This window comes from Mustela erminea, chromosome 21 (genome assembly GCF_009829155.1).
Source record: "Mustela erminea isolate mMusErm1 chromosome 21, mMusErm1.Pri, whole genome shotgun sequence".
Lineage (NCBI taxonomy): Eukaryota > Metazoa > Chordata > Mammalia > Carnivora > Mustelidae > Mustela > Mustela erminea.
The window spans coordinates 6,638,100-6,646,626 of record NC_045634.1 but is presented as its reverse complement, the minus strand read 5'-3'; the positions used below and the strand labels follow the sequence as shown (position 1 = coordinate 6,646,626).

Sequence of the window (8,527 nt, the reverse complement as noted above, 5' to 3'; positions counted from 1 at the left end):
TAAAAGCCCCTCAGGTGATTCTAATGCACAGCTGGGGGGTAATGACAGCCATAGGGAGTGATAGAAGAAGGGGTATAAAGAATATTGGAAAATAGGCCTCGAAAAACTATTATCGTGTCTGTCCTTTTTTTCCATTTTGCTTCTATAAGTTTGTCATGGGAATTTGTCTTTGTCGGAGTAGTCTGGATGGATCGGAATGTGGACAGATGATTCTGCCCCCTGCCCTGGGGAGAACAGGCAGTGCCAACAGATGTGGGCATGGCCAGGGTCAGTGGGAACCCATGGGAATCAGAAAAGTCCAGGAAACGAGACTATTTTAGACCACTGAGAAGTTTATGTTGCAACCTCTCCCCCCTGCCAGATTGTTGGAATTCAGTTTACTCTGTCTTGAGCCTGCCCATCCGAAGAGCCAAGAAGTACACCAATTATATTCCGGCTACCGGTTCAGGAGTTCCTGGCTAACTCTCCACACCCCTCTTGCCCCCACATCCTCGCTCTAAAAGGCAGCCTGGCTCAAGGACACTGAGGAGCATGCCAGCAGCTGGAAGGCTGTGGGCGTCCTCAGCTAGTCTGGTCCGGAGATGTTCTCTCTGGCACACTGCTTTTTCTCTGCTCTCCCCTCCCTGTACTGACCGGCCCGAAACGGACCAGCAACCGAGGCGCACTTCCCAGCAGCCGCCGGTAGGGGCGCCAGCGCAGCCTGGGCCTGTCCTCCCCCCTCCACGCCGCGACCCGCCCGCGGACTGCCGCCCCGTAGGCCATGGAGTGCTATCGCCAAAGTCACTGCTCACCACCTGCCACCCTTACGGGTGAAGCTTACGGTACCCGCGCCCCTGGGAAGGCACACGGGCTTGCATTCAAGGTGAGATGTATAGGACCAAAACGAAAACTTGTACTGAGCCCAGGACCTGCTTAGCTTAGATGAGAACAGAAGGTGGGGGCGAGGAAGGAGAGGGAAAGGGAACTAACAGGGAAATGCGTCGGCACTTAGTGGCTAAGGAGGGGGGGAATGCCAGGGAACAGGGAACGAGGGAAAGGGTGTGGAAAGACGAGGCCCAGCGCTGACGACGGGCTTCCCCAACTCCACAGGCTTGCCAAGGCCCAGCCCTGGATCCCAGGGAGGTCACGGCCCAGGGTTGACCTCTGAAGCCACCTCCTGTCTCCCCCTGGCTCCTCTGTCTCTGTGCAGAACCGTGGTGTGCCAGGCTCTGGCCAACCTGTGGCCTCTCCACCCTGAAAGAGTCCCCTTGAAAAGCCAAGGGGGAAGAAACCAGCCCCCAGCAGCGAACTCCATATATACCAAGAGGTAACTTGAAACCCCAGAACTGGGCCAGGGGAGGAAGGGAAGGGTAGAGGGGATGAGGTTTTTCCACTTCCATTCGCAACTGTCAGGCGGGTGATTAATGACCAACAGGTTTGGAATCGCCTTTATTGCCAGATCAGTATTGTTGCCCGTGACAGCTAATGAGGTCGGACAGGCTTCTCCACACTGAGCTTTATGGGGCCGGCTCCCTCCCCTGCAGAGCTCACAAGCCCTGCCAGCTTTTGTGTGCAGGAATGTTCCAGCCTCCCCCCTCCAACTTCTTCCTCCATCACTACCTCCCCCCAGTGCCCTGAGCCACCCATCTCACCCAGAACCTGCCCCATCCACAAAGGAAGCTGAGTAACAGGGGTTTCGATCTCCAGCCGTGCTCACAGAGACCCATCTGTTACACCCACACCCCAGTGCGCCTCCTCCCCACCCCTGTGGGAGCCTGAGCCGTGGGACTGGGGAAGTTCGTGAAAAAAAAGGAAGGCAGGGGGACAAAAGCAAACATTACAGCCCTCGGGTTTAAGACAAGGGGAAGAGGCTTCTGCCTGCTTGGTCTGGACAGTCTGACCAGCAGCCCTAACAGGTCACTCGGCAGTTAGGTGTAAAGTTCTAGAAGTATTTTATACACTTACCACGTCAGTCCCGAGAATGTGTTGAGGTGGTGAGGATGGAGGGTTGTGGGAATTTAGGAAAAGGGGTTTAATAACAGGGGTTTTTAACCAACCTCCTCAAACCCAGATACACACAAAACCAGAGGTTCCAGGGCAGAAATCAACTTGGTCTGAGGTCTCCGGGTGAGGAAACACGGGCTTTGTTTTCTGCTCTCTTACAAATAATCCTTACCTTTGTGCTAGTTCACATCTTGATACGGTTAAGCACGTGTTTGCCTGGGGTTTAATATTTGAAGGAGTTGGAGCAATGTAATAAGCAAACAGCTTAAAAAGCCCAGGAAGACCCCCTCAGCTTAAAACTCTATTACTTTTCAATGTGATATAAATGTATTTTGCTTCTGCTCACAGCAATTTCCTAGTTTACTCTTATTAAACCAGGAGACGGCTTAGCAGAGTTCTTGATTTATGAAACACATACTAGATTCATTAAAACCTTAAAAGATTTAATACATTTTATCAGGACATTAAATCTGTGCAGGCTTTTTAAATCAAATACCTGCCATATTTCATCCCCCACACCCTGCACACTTACTTAAGAACACTAAAATGTGGACTGACAAACATTACGGGTGTTTCAGGCCTGATTTCTGAGTGGCATTAAAGTCCTCCCCTTTAGGATTTATAGCCCAGCTGCTCCCGAAGGCAGATAGATCTTCCTTCTTTAGAATTCAGTTCAGGAAGTTAGCTGAGATCTACATGTCCTACCCATACACAAATGTTTCGACCTCTCCCGGCCCCGAACCCCCCGGGGATTTGTCCTCATAGGTTCCCTAGGACCCTCCCAGCAATGCCGGCTCCCCATCCTGGACTCCTGGGCTCTGCTTCCCTGCGTCCACGTTCAGGGCCTCTCCGTCCACACTCTGCTCACCAGACTCTCTTGGCCTGCGCAGAACCGCACCGGGGCACCATCTGTCGTGCCTGGAAAAGCTTGATCTTTCTCGAACCCCGTTTCTAAGTCTCACCATACAACGGTGGCTCTTGGCTAGGAGGAATTTTGTCACGTACCTGCCACCAACCCAGGGGACATTTGCCAATGTCTAGGGATGTACCTGATTGTCACAACTGGGTAGGAGCGAGGACAGTCATTAGTGGCATCTAGGGTTAGAGGATCCAAGGATAGCACAGGATAGCCTCCCCCCAAAAGAACCCCAAAGAACTCTGCAGCCTAAAGTGTTAACAGCAGGGTTGAGAAACCTGCCATTGGACATTAGCAGGCACAGGTGGCCAATCTCACTCCTAATAACTTTCAGCAGGTAAGACTATAGCTCATAGGTGCTACTAGCTGTAGCTAGTAGGTGCTTAATAAAAGTGTATGGGATTGAGCTAAACTGCTATCCTGATACACCAACATTTTCCAAATTTACAAGCGTTGGGGGGAGGGGAATACTGGATCAACGAGCACACCAGGAAGTGACTTACCCAGCTCACCCGCACTTCTCTGTAAGATGGGGTGACCCTCATACTATCCTCAAGGACTGTTAGGTTCCGATGAGCTCCTGTAACTGAAAGCGCGTTTTTAGGTCCCAAAGGGTCACGTGATGTTTACTACTTTGTTCAACAAGCATGTATTGAGAGCTGCTTATATACTAGGAATTCCACCAGACCTGCCGGGGTCAGGGTGGGTGACACAAAGAGGAATAAAAAGAATCCCATGCCCCCTGGGAGCTTCCCTCCTGTGACTCAGATGGACAAAACCAGAATGTTTCAGCATCTTGGAGGGGTGCCCTAGGAGGAGGTGGCATGGATGCTGCGAAAACATGAAGAGGAAGCATTTAGAAGGGGCTTGAGGGATGAGTAAGGGCTCTTCCGGCAAAACACACACAAAAGCCAGGGAATAATATCACAAAAGCTGGAGCTGTAGGTTGGGGAATCATCTCACAGAAGATCGTATATGACTAGCTAAGAGATGGGAAGCTTTTTCTACATAGGATCAGGTTTTAGGGTTTTTTAAAAATATTTATTTGAGAGAGAGAGAGAGAAAGCGTGCGCGTGTGCGCTCGTGCGTGAAAGCACGAGTTGGGAGAGGGACAGAGGGAGAGGGAGAAGCAGACTCCCCGCCCTGAGCAGGGAGCCAGAGCAGGGCTCCATCCAAGGACCCAGGGATCATGACCTGAGCCAAAGGCAGACACTTAACCAACTGAGCCACTCAGGCACCCCTAAAGGCAGATTATTATAATTATAATAACCCAAGTGAGAAAAGATAAAGCCCTGAACTAGGACAGTGTTTGGGGAAGAGGGGTGCAGCGTCAAGGAACAATGAGAACTGAATGAATGGGGCAGATTAAGGGAGAGGCTGAGTGGTTGGCTTGCGGTGTTGAGTGCACAGTGGGAGGTGACTTTCAAGGGAGAAGTACATCTTGAGGGGACCTAGCCCTTCAGTTTGCAACACGACTGGTTAGTCTTCATCCCACATCCAAAGAGCTGGCAGACTGGGGAGATGATGGAACGCTCTCAGTCCCTGAGGACACGGGAGGGATGAAATGAGGACCCCAGGTGGAAAAAGACTGGCCCAGAAGGGAACCTGGATTCCCTTAACTTCCAAGATTCACATGCCAAGTATCTAAGGTGCCTCTTTGTCTACTGCAAAAAGGAGTCTATCCATGAAATAAAGAGAGGTATAGATAAATATATGCAGACAAAATGCATACAATCTTTTTTTAACTCCTGATAATTATTATGGATTCAGAGATGTCAAAAGAATGGTCATCCCAGGCAAAAGAAGCCAAGCCACACTTCAAACCACCAGGCCTCTTGGACATTTCCCAGGGCAGCAGGCTGCTTTCTCTCACTCCACAAATGCACTGTGGACCTTGACCTAATCCCTGCCCTGGAGACTTCCTCCCCTTTGCCTTCTATTCTTCCATGAGTAACATAAACGGATTATATTAAAATCATAGGCAACGATGTGTATGTCCATCAACAGATGAATGGGTAAATAAATTGTTGTATAGCTGGACCATGGAATAAAACATAACAGTAAAAAGGAATGAACTGTTAACACTCAACAACACAGACGAATCTCTAAATAATTATCCTGGGTTTTAAAAAATTATATATATATATATGTATATATATATATATAATTTTTTACAAGAAGCCAGATACACCCTCCCCCCAAAAACAATCCACACTGTATGAATTCCATTTGTATAAAATTGTACAAAATGAAAACTAATCTATAGTGACAAGATCAGTTGTTGCTTGAAAATTGGGGTTGCTGGATCATGGAGAGGGGCAGGAGGGAAAGACTGTAAAGGAGCATAAGGAAATGTGGGGCCATGAGCATATGTTCATTATCTGGATTGTGGTAATGGTTTCACAGGTGTATACATATGTCAAAACTTATTAAGTTGTACACCCTATATGCACTTTATTGTAGGTCAATTATACCTCAATAAAGCTGTAAAAACATATCATCACAAAATGATCTTTAGGTGACTTCCAACCGATTTCCAACTTCATTTTTTTTTCCATGATTCCTCTTTGATCCTTTTACCACACTCCTTTGAAGAAACATTATTAGCCCCGAGCAAATATCCTTTTGTTCTTAAAAGGCACCAATCCTGGTTTTTCCAACAGAAAATACAAGAAGAGTGTTGGAAATAACCCCCTTCGTCATTATTAAGGATATAGTTCTTTACTTCTCTTCTCCCACATTCACCAAAATCTTACTGGGATCAAATGTCCTGAAAAAAGACCTTTATTCCCTGTTTGAGGCATAAAGAAGAAAAATCAAAAACTTTTCCCAGCAACTTCCAATCTTGTGATATAAATGAAGACCAAGATTTTAAGAGTTGCCTGGCTCCTTTGGAGCTCACCTGGTTATTAATGATTCTGCTCTCTGCAAAAAAAAAAAGGGGGTCTTGGGGTGCCAGGGTGGCTCAGTGGGTTAAGCCTCTCCTTTTGGCTCAGGTCATGATCTCGGGATCGAGCCCTGCATCAGGCTCTCTGCTCAGCGCGGGGAGCCTGCTTCCCCACCTATCTCTGCCTGCTGCTCTGCCTACTTGTGATCTCTCTCTCTCTCTCTCTGTCAAATAAGTAAAAATAAAAAATTTTAAAAATCTTTTAAAAAATCTTTAAAAAGGCATATTTTATCACCTTGGACTGGCTCTCTCACCAACAACAAGCTTGGTAAGAGGACTAAACAAACAGCAATCCAGAGATAGGGAGAGGTGGGTGACTGGGGTGGGAGTACTTTTTTTATCCTACTACAACCCACGACTGCAAAATGAACGAGCCCAATTTTAAAGTACTTTTGATTTCGGACCATTGGTCTACATTCCTGAAAGGTTACATATGAGATAAATGCGGTAACTCTTGTGTGTGCGTTTTTAAGTCGAATCATTATTTTCTCATTCACTTACTATAATGGAACAGATCTTCTTGGGATCGCTTGAATTCTGCTTTGCAATTTACGCGCTCTGCGCTCCGGGGCAGTCCCTTGACTTCTCTAAGCTTCAACTTCCTCCTCTAGAAGGGAGTTGAACTCAAAGGGCTGACCTCAAGATTATATAAAATGAGAACGGGGTAGGGCCTGGTACGTGGAAAGCATTCGATAATGTTTTATGAAATTTGTATTGTAAATAAATATCTGTTGAAGCCGCATTTCAGAGTCCCTCATCTCTCCTTCTGAGAAGCCTTCATTTGGTCATTCCTCAATACCACGTAACTTTCAGCTTATCCTTCTCTCACGTTCTTTCCCATTAATATTGCAAATCTACAAACAGACAAGAACCCATTACGGGAATTTGCTATTTAAAACAGCAACAGCGGGCGCCTGGGTGGCTCAGTGGTTTGGGCCTCTGCCTTCGGCTCAGGTCATGATCTCAGGGTCCTGGGATCGAGCCCCACATCGGGCTCTCTGCTCAGCGGGGAGCCTGCTTCCCCCTCTCTCTCTGCCTGCCTCTCTGCCTACTTGTGATTTCTGTCTATCAAATAAATAAATAAAAATCTTAAAAAAAAAAAAAATAAAAAAAAAAAAAATAAAACAGCAACAGCTAACATTATTGAACACTTTAAAATGGGCCAAACATTGTGTGTCCTTGTTTTTTTGAAGCATTGGTGACATACAATGTTATGTTAGTTTCAGGTACACGACACAGTGATTTGACAATTCTATATGTGGCTCAGTGCTCACTGTGAGAAGTATACCCACCATCTGTCACCATACAACATTATAACAGTATTATGGACCATGTTCCCTATGCTGTATTTTTCATCTCCATGACTTATTTTATAACTGGAAGTTCATACCTCTTAATCCCTTTCACCTATATCGCCTGTCCCCCCCACCCACCTCCCTTCTGGAAAGCACCAGTTTGTTCTCTGTATTTAAGAGTCTGGCTTTTTGTTTGTTTGCTCATTTGTTGTTTAGATTCCACATATGAGTGAAATCTTATGGCATTTATCTTTCTCTGTCTGACTTACTTCACTTACCATAATATCCACCAGGTCCATCCATGTTGTCACAAGTGGTGAAACGTCATTGTTTTAAGAGTTTATTTGTCAGAGAGAGAGAGAGCACAAGGAGAAGGAGCAGCAAAGGCAGAGGAAGAAGCCGGCTCTCCACTGAGCAAGAAGCCCAATGAGGGGCTCAATCCCAGGACTGTGGATCATGACCTCAGTCGAAGACAGAAGCTTAACCAACTGAGCCACCCAGGCGTCCAGAACCTTCATTCTTTTTTAAAGGCTGAGTTATGTTCGTTGCATATATATACACACCACATCTTCTTTATCCAGTCATCTGTTGGTGGACACTTGGGCTGCTTCCATATCATGGCTATTGCAAATAATGCTTCAATAAACATAGAGGTGCTGTATCTTTTCAAATTAGTGTTTTCCTTTTCTCTGGGTAAATTCCCAGTAGTGGAATTACTGGATCATAAGGTATTTCTACTTTTAACTTTTTGAGAAAACTGCATACTGCTTTCCACAATGGTCATGCCAATTTGCATTCCTACAAGCAGTGCAAGAGGGTTCCCTTCTCACCGCAACTTGGCCAGCACCTGGTATGTCTTGTCTTTTTGAGGCTAGCCATTCTGACAGGTGTGAGGTGTTATCACAGTGTGTGTGTGTGTGTGTGTGTGTGTGTGTGTGTGTGCGCGCACACACACACCTTCCTTGATCTGCCATTTACTGCTTGCAACAATCCTAGAAGGGTTGTACTATTATTACCCCCATTCTACAGATGAAGAAACTGAGGCCCAGATAGATAAATCATTTTGCAGGGTCATACAGTTAATAAGAGGCACAGGGAGGAGTGAAAGGGCAGGATTTGAACCCAGGCAGTCTGACAATGGAGTATCTTCACTCAACCACTTAAAAGAAATCCCAGGGTTATCTGCTTGATAATGCTGTGTATTGTCAGAAAAATCACAGGAGCCTTAAGAAAGGGATTTTCAGAAATGCTAGATCATCTACTGAAGTTCCTCCTCAGCCTCTAGGCAACACCACAGTTGAACAACCCAGGCCTGGCAGAAAGCTTCCTGGGAACAGAATCCCACAACTTCTACTCATAGTTCATTCCAAAGTTTAACAGTCAGGA

General features: G+C 46.4%; 1 long non-coding RNA gene across 1 annotated transcript; it reads left to right on the top strand.

Annotated features, from left to right (window-relative positions):
- The first annotated feature begins 433 nt into the window (after positions 1-433).
- On the top strand, positions 434-7,482 carry LOC116581996. The gene is made up of 3 exons (XR_004282335.1): positions 434-862; positions 1,090-1,306; positions 7,435-7,482. It is a non-coding gene; the product is annotated as an uncharacterized LOC116581996 (long non-coding RNA).
- Positions 7,483-8,527: the final 1,045 nt, after the last annotated feature.